This window comes from Dermacentor silvarum, chromosome 10 (genome assembly GCF_013339745.2).
Source record: "Dermacentor silvarum isolate Dsil-2018 chromosome 10, BIME_Dsil_1.4, whole genome shotgun sequence".
NCBI classification, from domain to species: Eukaryota; Metazoa; Arthropoda; class Arachnida; order Ixodida; family Ixodidae; genus Dermacentor; species Dermacentor silvarum.
Genome location: NC_051163.1, coordinates 16,693,500 through 16,713,168, shown reverse-complemented (window position 1 = coordinate 16,713,168; position 19,669 = coordinate 16,693,500). Strand labels below are relative to the sequence as shown.

Sequence of the window (19,669 nt, the reverse complement as noted above, 5' to 3'; positions counted from 1 at the left end):
GGCTCCCATGATGTCTTTGGTGTGCGTATCCGAGCGCATCCTGCTGTGTGTGGGAAGTGGAGTATTTTGCTCCTCAGTTTCGACTACCAGAAACGGCTATTATACGCTATCTTAAGTGACCCGCCCGCAGAAATCGGCAACCGGCAGAGTCCCTACGAAACCTCTCTTTCCGTATATATCTTCAATTTCATTGTCTTAGGCGCTGCCTGCCTTGTCTGAGCGGATGGTCCTGCTTGTCGGCCTTCGCCGTAAAGCCGGTACCGCCACTTCCGCAACAGGCCACAGTCGACAAGCGGCCCACGCTTCAGGGCGGTTGTACATACGTGCCGCTTCGAGACCCGTTTTGTTTGTCGTACACGTAGGGACTATACGGATACATCCAAAATAGCATTTAGAGGTGTGTCCCTTCTTTTTATTGCCATTTCAGTTACATGGACACTCCGGGAACATTTCTGCCGTTGTCGTCCGCGTCGGCGTTTTTAGACCAGCTCAACATTGTGGAAGGGAACATAAGAGTTTCTTTTTTTCTTTTCCAGTGTGTAATGATTGCGAGTTAAATTTTCAATTGCCTTTACTTTCCTAATATAAAGAAAGTAACAATTAATGCGGAAGAAAAGATATTTCCGCCGGTGGGATTAAAGATAAGCAAGCATTTTTGTCTGAACACCGATTGGCACGCTTATTCTCGCAATAACCACTCTCGCTTTCGAGTATGACTCATGCACGCTTCGGTGAATCACGAACTATTTATTGAACGCCATGACTGAGGCGCATTAATAATCTGCTTACCTGGAACCAGTCCAATAATCCCAAATGACGCGCAGCGTTAGTGAGGCTTGTAGAATGCAACGGACGGTCTCAGTGCATCCAAATGCAGGCTATCGACTCAACGCAGATTAAACAACTTTATTGAGTTGTTGAATCTGCAAATTGTTTTAAACTTTTTTCTCGGTTGAGTTTTGTTAACTCAAGGTTTGACCTACTTGTTTTCTCGAAACCATTCCCGGTACACCGGGATATTGTAACGGTATACCGGGTTATTATAACGGTATACCACGTTATTATAACGGTATACCGGATTTGTATAACGACCTACGGCAGTGGCAGGTCGTTACACATTGTGGCGGTTTTTTTACATCCACAACGCGAGGAAAACGTTCTTTTATTACATGGGTGTTGTCTTCGAAGAAAATAAAAACAAACGAAGCTACCTATTCATCATTGCATCACTGCCAATGCTTTACACCAGCAGGTAAGTGCAATGTGGTTGGTCGCTACAATAATAGCTCTGTATCCTCTCTGGTTAAATTCTGTGTCGCAAGATGGCGTCACCATACTGGTCACCATAATGGCGTGAAAGCAAGATGAATCTTATCTACAAAGGCAAAGGAGATAAGGAAAAGACGAGCTCGTACAGGCCAGTTACAGTAACGTCGGTGATATATAGAATGGCAATGCAAGCCATAAAATTAGAACTGTCGAAGTGGGTGGAGGAAAACGGTGTATTGGGGGAACTACAGAATGGGTTCAGGCCAGGCAGACGCTTAGAAGACAATATGTTTGTACTAACTCAGTGCATAGAGATTTCAATAGCTCAGAAAAGACCTTTATGGATAGCATTTCTAGATATTAAAGGAGCTTATGACAACGTAGACAGGGAATTGTTGTGGGATATTCTTCAATACGAAGGCATAGATGACGATTTCGTGGCGCTGCTGAGGGAGATATATCGAGACAACCAAGTACAAGTGGCATGGGAAGGCCGAAAAGGAAATGAAAGGGTGGGAATTCACCAAGGATTGAAGCAAGGATGCCCTCTGTCACCATTGTTGTTCACGCTTTACGTCAAGGGCATAGAAAGACGACTGGAAAACAGCGAATTAGGTTTTGATTTATCCTACATGCGTAATGGACAAATGGTGCAACAGAAGATCCCTGGACTGATGTACGCAGACGACATTGTGCTACTAGCGGACAATAAAAAAGATTTACAGATACTTGCGAATATCTGTGGGAACGCAGCGACAAATCTAGGCCTTAAGTTTAGCACAGAGAAATCAGGGATTATGATCTTTAATGAGCACACGAGTAACTTCGTGGTGTCAATTCAACAGCAAGTAATACCCATAGTGAAGCAATATAAGTACCTCGGCGTACACATAAACGAAGGAAAGAATTACTCAAGCAACCACCAAGATAATCTGAAAATAAAGGGGAAGCGGAATGCAGCATTAATGAAACACAGAGCACTGTGGGGCCACAATAAGTATGAGGTGGTGCGTGGAATCTGGAAAGGAGTAATGGTGCCAGCGCTAACATTCGCAAATGCCATTATATGCTTAAAATCGGATATATTGGCGGGTTTGGAAGTTAACCAAAGATCAGTAGGCCGGTTGGCTTTGGGAGCACACGGTAATACGACAAATGAGGCAGTGCATGGAGACATGGGTTGGGCCTCTTTTGAAGTCAGAGAAGCACAAAGCAAAATTAGTTTTGAAGAAAGGCTCAGGAACATGGATGAAAATAAATGGGCGGCTAAAGTGCACAAGTATCTCTACATGAAAAGCGTGGACACAGAATGGAGGAAGAGGTCAAGGAAGTTGGCAACCAAGTACAGGATAATCGAAACTGTAAATAGACAACCAGGGGTCATCAGAAAGAAAGTGAGAGAAATAGAGACCGTGAATTGGATGCAAAGAATGGAAACGAAAAGGACAATGGAGATTTACAAGAATGAGAAGAAAGAAATTAGAAGGGAAAATCTGTACGATAACACAAAGGGCAGTGCCTTGCTATTTGAGGCTCGAGCCGGTTGCCTAAGGACGAAAACATATCGGAACAAATATTCGGAATTAGATGAGACATGTGTATGCTGCAGTAAAGATCCAGAGACCACTCAGCACATCCTAATGGAATGCGACGGGATCCACCCAGCGAGAACCGTAGGTAACGTGCAACTCCCAGAAGCGCTTGGGTTTAAAGTGGAAGGAAACGTAAACAGATCAGCCGTAGAGATCAGCAAGAGACGATTAGAGTACTGGTGGAAAAAAAGTAGGGAAAAGATGGATGCGACCTGATCTCTTAAAATCATAGGCAGCGGTACAAGGTAAATTTTTGAAGAAGAAAAATAATGATAGGTATACAAAAATGCAAGATAAAGAACATGTATAGTATACCTGATTAAATCAAGCAGGCTAGGTGACTATTTGTCGCCGCCGCGTTTCAAAGGGGATGCCAATAAATCATCATCATCATCATCGCGTCTACGCCTGCGTTAACCCGTTATTCCGTAAACTGTGATGCGCTTACTGACAAGCAGAACAACGCGAACGTTCCCGTCTCCATTTGCAAGCCGGCCTCCGCTACTGTGCCACGTATAGCTAAGATCGCTGTGTGGATATACAACAATAGATACCACACAAAAACTGATTGAATTTATATGCAACACAGAGGCTTTCCACACATTACAACACATAGCAAACATTGTCTTATATGGCACCTTCATTGAAATATTGACGGTAATAACCTCGTTGTGTTTCTCTAGGGGGTGTCTATTCCGAATTGTCTGACGCATAGGTCGCATCGACCTTCGAGAGCCGCGTCTTGTTATGCCGTTGTTATCGTCAACCATACTGAGCGACCACCTCTGAGAAGGGTACCAAACTGGAACTGAACCGAAAACGGGGAAAAAGCTCTATTTTTGCTCGAACCGGAACTGAACCGGAACGTTGCATTTTTTTCCCTCTGGAGCGAAACCGAAAGGAAAAAAAAATGCAGTGCTAAACTCGGCGGTAATGCAGTTCCACTCAACGTGAAAGCTGTGGAAGTGCGGAGCAGTGCTTCGCCGGTGTTTGCCCTGTGTTTTCCTTGTGTTTAGTCTTGTTTATCCTGTTTTTATCTGGTGTTTAGCAATCCATAATCCGTTTTGACACCTGTGCTAAGGCACAACTGGTGGCAAACCGCCACACACATGGAGCCAAACCACCACGTACATGGAGCCGAAGCCTTTGCTGGTGACTAGAAGCGATATTAACAAATTTCTGTTAATTGAATCGCATAATTCATGAGTATTCGTATCTTTTAAATTATTCTGAATCAGGTTAGATTATTTTGAACCGGTTTTGATGAATGATGCACTTGTTTTGACCCTGTTTTGAGCACTTAGCTGTTTTTGAGCGTGATCACGTGACAGACGCCGACAGCCCGGGCCCCTAAAGTGCTGCGCACTTTAAAAGAATATATCAATTTTCGGTTCAGGTTGGCCACCTTTTCCGGAGCTTTTCATCCATGCATTGTCTGACCTTGAGGCTCAGCTATGCTACCTGATTTGTGAGATACACACCATCTTCCCGTGATTTTAAATGTAGCGGCACCGTTAGTACGGTTTTCAGCGTATTGCGCCAGGGGGAAGTTAACGCTTTACCAATGCTTTACACCAGCAGGTAAGTGCAATATGGTTGGTCGCTGCAATAATAACTCTGTATCCTCTCTGCTTAAATTCTGTGTCGCAAGATGGCGTCACCATACTGGTGCTCGTGTCTACGCCTGCGGTAACCCGTTATTCCGTAAACTGTGATGCGCTTACTGACAAGAAGAACAACGCGAACGTTCCCGTCTCCAGTTGCAAGCCGGCCTCCGCTACTGTGCCACGTATAGCTAAGATCGCTGTGTGGATATACAACAATGGATACCACACAAAAACTGAGTGAATTTATATACAACACAGAGGCTTTGCACACATTACAACACATAGCAAACATTGTCTTATATGGCACCTTCATTGAAATATTGCCTTTGAGGGATGACTGAGCAGGGCGTGCTCTCCAGCCTGCCGTTGATTATATATTGAGTTTCAGCTTGTCCATGAACTGCTACCGTTTACGAAATACCGCAGTCGCGGAGAGCTGGTGGGTCGTATTGTAACGTTGAGTTAACTAGACCACACGGTGCCTAAAACTTCAACGACAATGTTCTACTTGGCTGCCAGCGCAAAGGCGTTGGCAGCAACAATCATTAACTTGTAGTGAACCACTTTCTTATTTTTCTTCTTTCGGTCAGAACACCCGGCAGATAGCTTGCGCGGGACGTCACCGACGCAGCTTCTCTCCGTGCTAATACCCAAGCGTGGCGGCCACCATGACGTCAGCCATGGACGTCAGGGCACCATATCACCACGCGTATATCGTTTTGCTTTTTGATAGCGGTATACCGTTGTTCACTGCATTGTCACTGTTATCGATGTGTCGCCAGGTGCAAGATGCCTCTGTCGCGCTGTCGTGCTGACACATTTCTTGTTGCGCGACGTGTTTCTTGACGTCTCTATAGCACCGCAAGGTGGTGGCCACGATGACGTCAATGCAGACCATCTATACAAAAGGGTTCATAACAAGATGTGGTTGAACAAAGAGTCACGGTGAGTCGCTGCCAGCGCTGCTGTCATCGCGTAAGTGGCTGGCAAAAGCTAGGTAACTATTTTGTCGCCACTCCGATTCAAAGCGAATGCCATTAGCGATAACCATCATCATCAACACTCCGGCGTTATGGTACATCGGTATACGGGAATCGCACGCTGCTATTACCGTTAGCAGACACCGGACAGGCTAACGAAATCTCTTTGTTCTTGCAAGCGCTTTATTTTCATTTGTTCGACAGTTAAGATTATCAAGTTCAAGGTCAACGCACACTATTCGCCTGCGCACGCCTTCGTGTCGTCTGCTCAATAATGCACTAAGCAGGCGACCCTGACGCAGTCCATGGTTTAACCTACACACACCTCCCGCCTATTTGTCTTTTTGATCCTTTCTGTCTTTGTTGCTGTGTTGTTCTCTCGATGCGATCTCAGCTGTGTGCGTTCTCATTTCTAGTTCCTCTTTCTCTGAATTTTCATTTTTTATTTTTAATTTACTCTTCGTTCTCCCTCCGCACCCCGGAAGGGCAAGAAAGCAAGCCTTTCGTTCGGAAGACACTTTGCCGCTTTTGCTGTTCCTCCTTACAGGGTCCAGCTTGTTTCGCATACTGACCCGACCCGGGGTGCCCTTGCTGGTTTTACTGCAACGGTCACAGCGCGCAACGCTCGTTGCATAGCGGACCTTGTTTGCTGGGCCCGTTGATGCATGGATCCCGCTTGTACGGCCTTGGACCGGATGCATCTGCGCCGTGCGGTTCGCTTCGGCCGACGCCCGCCACGACTTCGCGGTCAGCTCGCCACCCCACATGCAGTGCGGTCTCCGGTGTTTTCTTCTTTTTTTTTCTTTTTTTTTTTTTAATGGTGCGTATTGCCCGGAATGCATTCTGCGACCTGTTACGGCACCGGCCCGGCCCGGTCGCACCAACGGCTCGACGCAGGAACAAGATAAAATCCAAAAGAAGATAAGAATCCGAAACGAGTGGGCAGGGGACACTGCCGCGTTGAATGGATGCGTTTCACCTAATCCGAACTGACCAGTTTTTACTTCCATAGCTGTCCAGTCGGACGCAGTGTGTGGTATAACGGATGCGAGCGTGCCTGGAAATAGCTGCATTAATCAGATGCTATCCATATAGGTTCGGGGGGGCGAGATAGCAATCGCGGTGGCCATGCTGTTTTGCGCATGATCTCCGAACTGGCGATACGTATACACGGCAGCCTTGCGGTTTTGCTGCACAAGGTAGTGCGAATAAGCGCACCTCTGCTCTGCATAATAATAATTTTTTTTAAATGTTACATAAAGCCTGAACATATAATGTCGGCGCACCGGCACACATTAATTAAGTCGGCACGCCGGCCTGTTAATAAAGTAGCGCAATAGTAGATACAATGGATTCTTTAATTGACTTGATTTTTTTTTTTGATTTAGCAATTCGGGATGTACCACTGATGGTGTGTCTATTCTTGGCCGACCCTCCAGAGCTGGTCTGTGGCGCAAGAGGTACATAATCCTTAAATACAGCTACACATGGGTCGCATTTCTCTGTGCATACGCCTGTCACCGGCATTCTTCCCTCGACAATCAATCAATCAATCAATCAATCAATCAATCAATCAATCAATGGATGGAACTTTATTTTCAAGGACACAAGGAATGTATAGAAATATATTTGGACCGATAGCCGAGTGTAGCTAGTCGACGGCCCGAAGCAAAATACAACATATGCACAGGTCAGCTAAGAGAGAAAAAAAAAAAGTGCCTTACATCGCCTTCGTCCTCTTCACATCGCTGTGTAGACGCCTCACACTCAGCATCCGTCTTATCTGATGTTATCAATTCGGCATAGCTTGCGACCGGTATAGTACATAAACTTAAAGATTACACGAGAATAAAGTTGTGACCTGTGCAGTGTGTAAATTGCATGAGGCTCCACGTTGCATATGATGAATGCGCAGAAAAATTGTTTGCATCGGATTTAGGTTGTGTGGCAATGAATTTACTGCCTGACGAAAGCTTCGCTTCTTATAGATAGCAACGTGTGCGTTGCCATCTGCATAATTCTCTACTATACGTGTATATGGAGATAATAAGCATACAGGTACGACGTTGCGATCTCTGAGGCCAGGCATAAACTAATAGAGTTCCTTTGCAAGAAATAACCATAGGAAACTCGGCACCATAGTGTTCGTGGGAGCTTCAAGCATGACAGCCCGGCATGAGAGTGATGGTTAGTGCACGGAATTTCCTAAATTCCGTCCATCTGGATCCAAACGGCTTTGCGGTTTTGGAAATGGATGGTATTCAATAACGTATTGCTTTAGAAATGCAACAACTCGCATCGATTCTGCGTGAGCACAGAATGTTCTTGCATTCTAGATTTAGAAAAATGGGGTTGCTTGAAAACTCGGGCCAATAAAGACAGTTTAAGCGTAGTTATAAGTAAAGCCACGGGGACGTCTGAAACCACAAGCACGAAGATCAGACAAATCCATGCACTAAACCATCATTCCCATGGTGGCTGAACGATTGCAGCGCCAGATTTGCCTCTAGTAATGTTTGCAGGAAACTCTGCGCATACACTATGGCCTCCGAGATTGCCCCAATCTCGGAAGCCATGCATAGTGTCATTTCCGCAGTATTCCGGGTAACATACCCTTTTACTTCATCTTCTTAAACCCTGTTCTTTCATATATTTGGGCTTGCCCATCGAGTGAGCTGTCATAGCTGCCACGGCGTTCACACTAGGGAGTTCACATGCTGCTCTTTTAAAGCGAATATTTATTTGGTTTGTAACACACCTTGTGCGGAACGGAGTATCTGTCTGGCAGAGTAAGCTGGGCCGACGCCGGTCACAGCGTAATCAAAGGAGCTGACTCGAAGGACCGATCCTGGTACCAGTGTACAATATGAGGCCCCCGCAAGGGTTTTAATGTGATTAGTAAGGCGCGCCGATCTTGGAGGTGATACAACGTCAGAGCAACCACAGTCCACAAAGCATTAATCAATATTAGGCCTCTTCGATTATCCGTTCCTGACAGTGTCAGGCTGTCCGTCATGGTGCTTTCAGTCAATGAAGGTTGCGTATACAGCTCCTCGGGCAGTCCTGGGTCTCTATTAATCTAGTCTCTATTCTCGACACGCATGGCGGTTGCACGGCCGCCATTATCCGCCATGTTGACTCTCTGATTGGCTATCGAGAGGTCACATGTCTTAAGATTTGTGCCGGGAAACACAAGTTTTGCAAAATTAAATTTTGCGTTTTCATCAAAATGACGAAACGTGCCGTAGAGCTGCAAATTTTATCGACTAATACTTTTTTCATGTCCTTGGCAGGTGTAAATTATGACATTAGCGCTTTAAATAGAAAGTGGACGGTAGCGTGCAGAATCCTGTGCAGTGCATCTGCAATTTCGCGAGAAGGCTGAAGGAATGTGCCGTGAGGTGCGTCACAGGAAGAGCCGTTTCGTAAACGTCAATTTGACGTTGCGCTGGGCCGCCATTGCAGATATTTTCTGCCATAATTTGTGGTGCGACGAGCCGCGCGAATTCTGGTAATGAGCGGCCATATTGAATGGCGGTCGAGAGGCATGCGTATCGCCGCATTTTCCCCGTCGTTTGAGGCCGTGAAAATCTTTTGTTCATAACGCGTGCTCATACCATTTGCATCGCTCTCGGTAAGTGTTGGCATTTGTGTTTTGGACCATCTGTTTTTATTAAAAAACACGTTTATTTGCAATAATGTTGGTTGAACATTACAAACCTTCTGCGACTTTTTTGCACTTTTCACTGCTGCGTTTGTATTGTAATGAAGATTAATGACATTTCGAATCATCAGAGGCTATGAGAAAAGCTGCTTTGTAATTTATAAAACGAAATGTACGCAAGGCGGTGCCTTGAAGTTTCCTCACGCGGTGCGGGTAAACAGCGAAGTGAACAAGAGACGGCAGCGCCGGCGCTTGCGTCGCGCAAGCGGATACCTGTGGCGCGCACAACGCATCGATGATATTCGGCCGCTTCTCTGCCAGACGAGTCGGGCTGAGTCACTTGCGTTTCACGAGATAGCGATAACGCGGCCTAGAGCGTGTGCTCATCACCACTGGCAGGTCCCGTATGTTGTCTCAAGGTAGAAAACAAGCGCGTGGGCGCCAATATAAGATGACTCATTCAGTTTCCCGTGGGACACGCATCATACCCAAAGAAAGACACGATGGCTTGTACGCAGCAGACGAGGGAAGCGAGAAAGCGTTTTGGACGGAATAATCGTACGCTTTGAGCCAGCTGCCTTATTTTTACTGAGCGGGAAAACTGTTTTTCTGTATCATGAAAGTTAGGTTCAGTGCCTTCATTTCCGTTAGGCGAAACGTCAAACTTGCGTCACGTTACGAGAGTAAATCGAGGCCATCAGCGCCATTTTGTAAGCGTCGCGTCCTACGTCACGCCTCGAAGAAAATGGCGGAATGTCCATATTAGAGCCCCTGGACAGTCTGGAATGAGAAATCGAAAAAGGCCCAGAATTTCCGGCTCTGCAAGTACTTCCCTCGCACGCAACCTGCAGAAGCCTAGCCTTCGAGATCGGCTTCTCTTACCCAGAGGAAATAGTTCTCAGCAGCATATCTCAGTTGGCATAATGGGAAGCTATCGATTGACATTGACAATCATCCTACGGTAAATCGATTCTGCCCAATATTTTTCTGTGTTGACTTTCCTTTCCAGAATTGGCCGACCAATAAAATTTGTGATTTGTCATAAATTGGCGATGAAACGTATAATTTTTTCCCCAGCTCCAACACAGCGGTCACGTTCCCGGTTCAAATTGAAAGAAAGCAGTGCCTCCTCGCATAGGAGGATGCTATTCTGCATGATCCGCATTCGAAATGGGGGCAAGCGATGGAAGGCGGTTTCGAGGGGAGGGGTAAGGGGTGTTCAACCTTGGAAGGAATGTAATAAGACCTGTGAGAAGAAGTTAGTCACGACGGCTGTGCGGTACTTACGACGTGCCTACGGCAATACGTACACGACTGCAGAGATGGGAAAGAGCTAGGCTTTATAGGAAAATACGTTAAAGAAAGGAAATAAATAAATAAAGCTGGTCGAGAAATGCACGGTCGCGGAAGGGTCTTGGAGTACACCTCCTTACATTCATTCATCCCAGGAAACGGAAGCCCTAAATGTATACGGGCCCGGCCTTTCACAAACGAAGTGTCGTTTGTCTGTTGATTTCGTTCACCTTGTACAGCGGCCTCTTCCGCTCTCTGTGAAATTCCCCGAGGCGAAGTCTCGCAGTTCTGTCCTCTTTCGTGAGCTTCTCGAACCGCGTCGGTCGGTTGTAAGACGTGTCTAATGCGACGGGGTGGTTTGTCTCGAGGTTGTTATTTCGTTTTATTTTTATCCCCTTTCCCACTTACGGGGCGTTGCTATCATCTGCTCGTGCATCCTGTGCGGATGGGTCTCACTCGGAATAAATCTGTGCAGTGCCGCTCTGACCAGACACGGTATCAGTTAACGATGCGAGCGTCAGCGCAACTGCTCTGGATTCTTACGATCGTGACCAGTGTCGTCTGCTGCTTAAAGCAGCGTAAGCAGACGACACTGCAAAACGAGCGCCCGCCTTATGGTAATGTTTTGTACCAGATTAAAGGTAAGCTGGACGAATATATTTAAGTATAAATGGCTCCAAAGTCTACATATACACTAACGGGTGTAGTTAAGCGCAGTTAGCAAGCGGCGCAGAATGTTCCACGGCGCTCCAGCAAGCGCGAATTGTATCTCAGTGTGCTTCGTAGCTTCCGTAACGCTGCGCACTTCTGTTTGCCCAGGTATGGAGTACAGACGCTTGCACTGTTCTCTAGTTGTTTTCGTCCTTGTTCATGTTTCTTTTTTCGAGTGCGTTTGCACTTAGCCAACGCAGGTATCTCTTGCCACGGTAGCAGAGCGTCGTGAAAGTACCGAGTTAGTGCTTCCCGTCAAAAAAATGCCCGTTGGATACTCGGAACGAAGAAGTAAACAATATCACTTGAGTCGGAATTGCCTTCTGCTCGGCGGAGCAGACGAGTTCTTCCACGTCGTTTCGTCTGCGGTCCGGATTATCGCAGCGCTTATCTGAGGTGACACGCGATTAAAGAGTGATATTACGCGGTTCCCACGGCATGTTTCTCTTGGGAAAGCGAGAATTCAAACTTGCGGTCCTCGCACACCTCTGAGATGTGGATGCCCTTGTAGATGCACGTGTCTCATGGCGTCTCAGTGTTGTATACAAATAGAAGAAATAAAAGGAAAAAGAATGCGTGGACATTTCTTTTTTCTGGACGACTCTGCCCTATTCAATGATAATTGCACATGCCTTTAATTGTTTTGTTAGTAGACATGTAAAGCTGTCTCTTCGCATTTCGGAACTGTATGAAAAAAAAAAAAACATAAGTGCGTGGACAATTGTCATGGCTAGAAATGTTTTGTTGATTAGACACGCAGCTACTTCCTTACCTGCATTCTTACTATCAGGCGTGCAGTTTTGAACCTAAAATGAAAGGCTGTTTCACCCTGCCCTAAATTTGGCTCCCATGCTAAGCAGCCGCCTTCGTTGGCCGTAGGCATCGAACCGACGACCTCGTCTTGAGCACGAGAACGCCATAGCTCAATGAGGCCACTGCCGAGAGGTCGCCGCGCAAAGCAAGAACAAAATAATATTTAAATCAAACTACGAAAAAATTCAGAAGAAAACAAAATTAAGCCCACCATCAGCCAGACCAACGCGAAGGAAGCAGGCGGTGGGATCAGATGCATTAATCTTTGGTAAAGAAAGTTTTGAACGAGGAATTAGAAGTGTACTTAAAAGTGTTAATTGTGATTAGGTGCTTTATTGAATATTTCGTCATGGTGATTCTTGTGGTTATGAAATCTTCGTGCGTGAGACCTATCTCGTCCGAAATCTCTTGCGATGTCTTTTCGCCGAGTCATCCAGTGTATGGGAAGAACAGCTTTCGATTAACTATCTTCGTTTTTCGCCTTTCTATTGTGTTGCTATATCAAATACAGCATGCTAGCGTTTTAGGACACCAACATCCGAAAAAAAATAAGCTCAATTGGCGCAAGTCATACAGAGATCGAAACGATCGGAATACGGATGTCTTTAATGGCCGGCAAACCCGTGTCACTATGGCAGTTCGAAGCAATCCAGTGCCGTAGCCAAGTGACTGTGGGCTTCGGCTTCTGAGCTCCAGGATCAACGGTTCGATCACGACTGTGGCATGCAGCCGCTTTTATAACGGCCGAAATGCAAAAACAGTCTCGTGTACTTAGATGTAGATGCGTGTTAAAGAACCCCTAGGTGGTCTAAATTAATCCGGAGCCTCTTGCTACGGCGTGTTCCAGCACGCAAACGCCTAGAAATTTAATTTTTGTTTCAAGAGAAACGGTGCGGCAAGAAGCAGGCGACGACGTGCGCAGCGAACTCGAAACTTGTTGCGACGCGCGCTCGTAAGTTGCAAGTCATTCATGCTCGCGGCCGGAGCCCAACGCGAATGCGAAGGCGGCCACGGAACCGCGAAGATTCGGTCGGCGAGTTTCATATCGATAAAACGACGGCGATAGCGCTAACGCGATTGCTGTCCAAGAGCACAGTGGAAGCATGTGGAAGCTTCTAGAACATTCCGAGTTCGGCAACTGTATATGCCAGTTACGGTTTCTTTTTTTTTTTTTTCATTTCATTTCATTTTATTTGTTCGTTTGACTTCACCATCACCAGTCGCGCCGAGCGCGGTGATAACGGTGGCGCGGCCGCTAGCGAGCCAGTGACGTAGTTCGATAAAAGACCAATGAGAGAAGAGAAGAAATGGCCGGGTGTATCAACGCATGCGCCAAAGTGCTTAGCATCGTGGTTGTCGTGTTCATATAACGAACATCCGGATGCTTGGGCCGCCATTTTGCATTTTTCTGTCGACTTCGATGGGCCTCGTGTAGGCTGCCCTCTGCGTCGTACCGTACCCCGCGGTCCTGCTGGTCCTAATTACGCGCTAACGGTGGCAGCGCTTGACGAACTCGGGCCAGACTTTGGAAGAACTATGGCTTACACCCCCCGGGCCTGCAAAATGTGAGGCACGCTTCGAGAGACTTTGTTGCCTCCTTCTCGGCAATTCGTCGCACTCCTTTCGAGCTCCCGGAATGTATGCGACGGCCAGCTGGCATTTCAGCCCTTGGGGCATCCCGGTTAAGCCGGCGCAGCGTATAAGTCGCAAGTCGTGCCTGCCGAGTACTTGTCCTTTTGTGTGTGCGCGTTCCCATTCGTCGGCGACGCCTGGACCATGAACTGTGGAGGAGCAACTCCGACCGTGGCTGTTAACGGAGGACCTGCGCAGCAACCCTTCACGGCGAGCGTCGTCACGGCGAGCTTCCAGACGTCGAGCGTCGTCAGCGCTCACGAGCTAAGTCCTATAGATGGTCCCCAAGCTGGCGAGGGTGGCGCACGCCTTAGCGAAGTTAACTGTCGAGTTCCACTAGTTAGCGCTCGCTAGCATTGTATAGCTACGTTTGAAAATTACGTAAAGTTAGTTTTGTTGCTTAACTGTAAGCCCGAGAGTTTCGTGGGCATGGCTGCGACCACATGGGTCTCCCCCGTGCCGGAATCGAAGAGGACGGGCCACCGTGTTCGGGGTGGCGGCGCGTGTAGCTTCAGGCTTAGCGGACACACAGCTTAGCTCACACTAGGCAGGCTAGCTGATAGCGTCCTCTTTTCGACTGCGGCAAGGACATGGACCCGTTCCGAATTGCACTGCGACCCGACCACTATTTCGTGACAAGGTAGCCCGGGCGCGTCAGTGCTATCGAGCGAAATGTGGAATCGGGGAGCACTCGGAATTACCTCGCCAGCTTTTAGCTACTAATCCTGCTTAATGCAGCCCTCGACGCCGGACGTCGCCTGCGGTCCTCGTCGGAGCTCGGCCGGGCAGCAGCGACAGTAAGCGGGCCGTTTCGTTGCCGTTGTTGCTGTTCGTTTTCTCAGTGTGTACTTACTGTCCTCGCTGTCTTTCAGAGCATCACTCGTACCGCGGCCTACCGTGTTCCCTCGTCGGTGTGGTCTTGCTGGCAGGCGAGACCAGGGTCATCGCCGTGCACTACTACGGGTAAGTACCACGTACTGACGACTCCTACTAGACGAGCTACATCCTGGAGTGGTTAAGAAATAAGCCTCGTTGTCGTTCCAGGGTCCCAACGTTTGCTTTCGATTGCGGCCCACGAATAGGAAGGATATCCAGTGTGCTGCTCCACGTTTGCCATCCTCCCAACGTCCCCATACAGGAGATGGCCCTGAGCACCACTCGTACCGTGGATGGCCGCTTTGGCTCCATTGCATTCTACCACCCATGGCGTCCTGCTGGCAGACGGGACTTGGTTTGGAGCCCTGCTTCTACTGGTAAATATCACTTGCGCACTATTCGTACTACCCCTATATCCTATTATTATAATTATTTACAATACTGCCGCTATCGACTGGGAGGATAGCTGGTGGGCATACTGCAGGCACTTTCGCGCTCAGTAAGACCTACAACGCTCGGCCGCTTTGCCACGCGCCTTCATTCTGTTGCTCCTACCGAGCGCGGTAGTACATGAAAAATATGAAAACGAAGAAAAAAATATGCGGATCCCGCGCACTATCGGTATCGATGTAAGCGAAGCATTCGGTGCTGTTTGCTTTGACGATAATTTGCGGCGATGTTTACTTTCTTGAGCGTTTAGTGCGATACGAGGGTGGCGAGTTCGTGTTTAAACGTTACCTTGCGTATCTCTGTCTACTTTGGGCACAGGACACAGCAAGACGTGTCCTAGTAATGTCGCTTGTACTACATCGTTAATAGCCTGCGAGAAGGTTGGCGTAGTCAGTCTCACAACTGGCTCTGCTTGCATAATTGTTACTTTAAATGAGTTACGGCGCTTTATATGCCAGACCCACTATTTTAAACATACCTGCGCATTATTGTGGCAAATATCCGTAATGAGGGATTGGCCTTGAAGTGGGTGGTGCAACGGCGCATTCCCAGAACGGGGGACTGGCCGAGATGCGGCCGGTGCATTTAAAATACTAAATGAAAGAATACCAGTCAATTAATTTAACACTTCGCGTAGCACGGGTATACACCTGCTTCCAGTGCCCGAAAGACGCGCAATGTGAGCTACAGCATGCTCGCGCGCTATGCAGCGTAATCTCTAAACGCACGCGTAATCGTTGTGGCGTATTCTCGTCGGAATCTGCATTCATTCTAAGAGATAGTCATGCTTTCTTGATAGCTTGTGTGGATAGACTCCATGAGCGTTTATAGCTGAGCGGTGACCGTTGAGTTCACCATGCTCTACTTTTAATTGTACCTAATGTCTTGTATATCTGAGTAAATTATTTCGCCTAAAAAAATGAATTCGTAGCTTATCTTTCATGTGGGCTAGCACCACGACTCGCCCATAAAATCGCTGTATAGCGCGCTTTTTAACCGGATTATTCGTGTTCCGCTATGTATTTTAGTTATTATGCAATTATATTACCGAGCCGCATTTACTACTTGGGAATAAGGATCAGAACTTTGACTGTAACACGACGGGTCCTTTAAAAAGGATGACTGCGTGCAGTAAGTTTTCAAAATATTAGACGGCGCATTCCAACACTACAATTTCATGCACAAGAATTAATTTTGTGCATGCGGCACTATAATAAAGGTCCCTTCAATGCTTTGCAGTAACAATGAACATCGCATAGTGTGCTATTTACATCTGGCCGCTTCGCTGCAGTTTTAGGGGAGTACTCTAACATTTCATCGCGTGTCTGCGTTGGTTGGCGCAAACATTCAATTTTTCGTTCAGTGTGGTGATACGTTGCTAATACGGTGTGTTCAGCTGTAAGTTTAAGTTAAATGCGTCTGAAAAAAAAAAAAAACGTTCAGTGGGGGTCCCACATCGATTGCTAAGACTACTTAGATGACGAAAGCTTTAATGCGTTGATGCCATATCATTTGCGATTGTTTGCTTATGTTTAATTAACTCTTATTTGGTCGTAATTCGGTTTAATTGTCTTGCTAGGTTGCTATGACGGAATCTTTACTTGATTCTTATTAGTATGTACTGCCTTTTGGAACTCTAGTCTTAATTCGGCGTGACCAGTCTTATCACGGAGTCTCGAATTGATAAGTACTCTATTACTGTTGGCAACCCTTAATGACCTTTAATTAATCGTAATTCCTAGTAATTAACTTTAGCACGCTTTAATAAACGTGTCGAATCATGCTTGTGTATTGATCTTGTTAATTACCCTAATTAATTTTGATTAGTTATTGGGACTCTTGAATTACTCAATTATTGTTAGCTACTTGGTGCTTAACTTACTTTTACATGCTGTATTGAACTGTAGAGGTGTAGTAAGCCGCTTTCTGATTTTTGCCACAGCAAGTGTTGTGGACGATGGCCACATTCCGCGACTGAGCCAGTTAAGCATCTCGCTTTAAAAGGCGCCGATGCCCATTAACGCGCACGCACGAGCGCTAATGCTCCATCGCGTGCACACACGCGCGCTAGCAGCGTTTGAGACCGCATTCACACGGCTCCCCTGAGACAACGCTAAAAGGCAGCCAACTCTGTTCTTTTGGAGCAAGGCTATTTAGATGCACTAGGGAGCGAGACGACCGTGCTAGGGAGACCACGCATGCGCAGACCCTGGCACCATACTTTTTCACCAGCATCGTCCTGTGCTATTTGCTCTGCGTGTGCGTCTAGTTAACTGGTTTAATTCCTTGTTCAATAGGTACCAACTCGCCCGGTACTTAACGTTACTGCGTCCATGCCTTATTGTTTCAGAATCTTGACCTCTGCTTTCGGATGCGGCCCACGAGTAGGAAGGATATCCAGTGTGCTGCTCCACGTTTGCCATCCTCCCAACGTCCCCATACAGGAGATGGCCCTGAGCACCACTTGTAACCGTGGCCGACCGCGCTACCTCGCCACCCGTGTGCGGTCTTGCTGGCAGACAAGACTGCTCATCGCCTTGCACCACTACGTGTAAGTACTCCGTACCCATGACTTGTACTACGGCTGTCCTCGAGTGGTTAAAGATGCGCCTCGTGGTTGCATTTCCAGTTTTTCAGTGTAATCTTCGCTTCTAGTTACAAATATTCGTTTTATACTCATTTGGAAAGCAGATGTCCAGTCTGTTTCACACTTAGGGGAAATCTCGGAGCGCATTGCATCGCGATGCGGCGAGCGCTGGAGATCTTGAACCGCGTCGACAGCTCGACGCAAGATAACGCGTCTCGAGCGTCTGCGCCTGCGCGAGCTCCTTCCGGTACCCGACTCCAGCGCTCGCCGCATCGCGATGCAATGCGCTCCGAGATTCCCCTAGAGAGGTTTATTTGAAGAAAGGCAGAGAGGTCGGCTTGAGCGTTAGTTTGCTCTGGCCTGCTACTCTACACTGGGGAAGGGGGGAGGCGATAAAAAGAGCGATGAATGATGAGATTCCCCTAAGTGTGAAACAGACTGTACGACAAAGGGGAAAAGCAATCGAGGAAAACCAGGTACTAAACATGCTTGTCTTTATCTGACTGAGTCCCTGTCCTCGATATTTTGTACACCCGAGCGACAGTGGTAACATACTGTTGTCACTAAAATGAAAGTAAATGGAATGTAAATTTTGGTGCACTCTAGCAATGAACTAACAAATCAGCAGAAGACGCATTTCTCATGAGGGAAACAGAGTTCAAGACATCGCATACCTCAACAACTTAACATATTGTAAGCAATTAGACAAGGAAAACCGACTAACCGTTCTAGCGTAATTTTAGGTACACAACAAAAATAGCCTGGCATCAAAAAAGATCGCCGATCTTTGTGTTACCTAAGCCTTGAAGAAAAATTAAGAGGAAGGTTGGTCCCTTCACAAATCTCTAACGTAGCTTTCTCAAATGTATCGGGGGCTCCGCTTGCTGAATTTGAGTTTCAAGATGGCTATCATTCCAGAAAGCAGAGATGTAGAAGCTAAGGTTGTCTGCCATAATTTGCCCTTAGTTAATCGATAACATTTCTGAGCTGGAAAGCTGTATCAAATTCTTTGTAATTTTTTGGAACTCTTAACCTCGGTATAAATACAGGGTGTTTCAGCGAACGCCTTCAAAAATTTTTAAAGGTTGCCTGCGGCAGGTAGCACAATTCTACTTGTCTACTTGAAGAGGCGGACGTTACTTGCACAAAAAATTGAAATGCATAGTAGAATAATTAACAAATTCACTAATAAACTATCAACTTATCTCTTGATAGCCAGTATTGCAATTTACAAATTGTAGCCGCGGAGTTCGCGAGGCGGATCCACTTGAAACCAATTCTCAGGATGACACCAGTTTCGAGATATTAATTCCCGAACTTTGCGGAGAAATGCATTGGCGTTCCGGTTCCTTTCGTGCTTCAGTGCATAAAACTAAGTTTTAAGAAAGTAATTGGAACGCCAGTACATTGCTCCGCAAAGTTCGGCAATTAATATCTCGAAACTGGTGTCATCCTGAGAATTGGTTTCAAGTGGATCCGCCTCGTGAACTCCCCGGCTAGAGTTTGTAAATTGCAATATGGGCCATAAGGTAATTAAACTTAATTGTTAAGTTCAACCTTAACAAGTAATCAAGTAATCTTAATTAGTGAATTGTTAATTAGTCAAGCTCAAGTGCTTTATTGATAAGATACGTACATTGGGTATGATATAAAGATTGGGCCCTATAACGCGTAGAAGCTGTGAGGGGGAGGGGGGGGGGGGCTATATTGTATGCTGTTATATAAACACTAGAGCGCGTGAGAAAAAACTATCCGAGACAGTACAAATATGGTACAAACTTATTAAGGAAGTTACGCGAGCATAAAAGCGAAGGTTAGTTTTGTAGCTGATAAATGATTGTTGTGCCGTTAGATCTGTTAGTAATTTATTCCAGAGCTGCTATGCGGCATGCGAGAATGTACATGATCCATAATTAGTGCGACAATTTGAAACGGTTTGCGTTTTCGAGGTGACTGATCGTAATGAGTGTGGTATTTTCCTTCATTTTTACAGGACATAGAGTAATTTGTGCATAATTTTGTAAAACAAAACGAGAACATAGTAATCAGTGCAATGTTTCACGGGTAGTATATTGTTAGGCGAATGTGATTTAAGTCCGTTCTTTTTAGGAAGAGAATAGCTCGAAGCGCTGTATTTTGTGCTGCAATAATTGGCAGTAAAGTGGTGGGGTGCGCGAGTCCGTATAGGTTTACAA

General features: G+C 46.5%; 1 long non-coding RNA gene across 1 annotated transcript; it reads left to right on the top strand.

The window, feature by feature from the left end:
- The first annotated feature begins 13,315 nt into the window (after positions 1 to 13,315).
- Positions 13,316 to 17,476, top strand: LOC119465734 (uncharacterized). Its single transcript, XR_005194897.2, has 4 exons — positions 13,316 to 14,358; positions 14,434 to 14,524; positions 14,606 to 14,814; positions 17,238 to 17,476. It is a non-coding gene; the product is annotated as an uncharacterized LOC119465734 (long non-coding RNA).
- Positions 17,477 to 19,669: the final 2,193 nt, after the last annotated feature.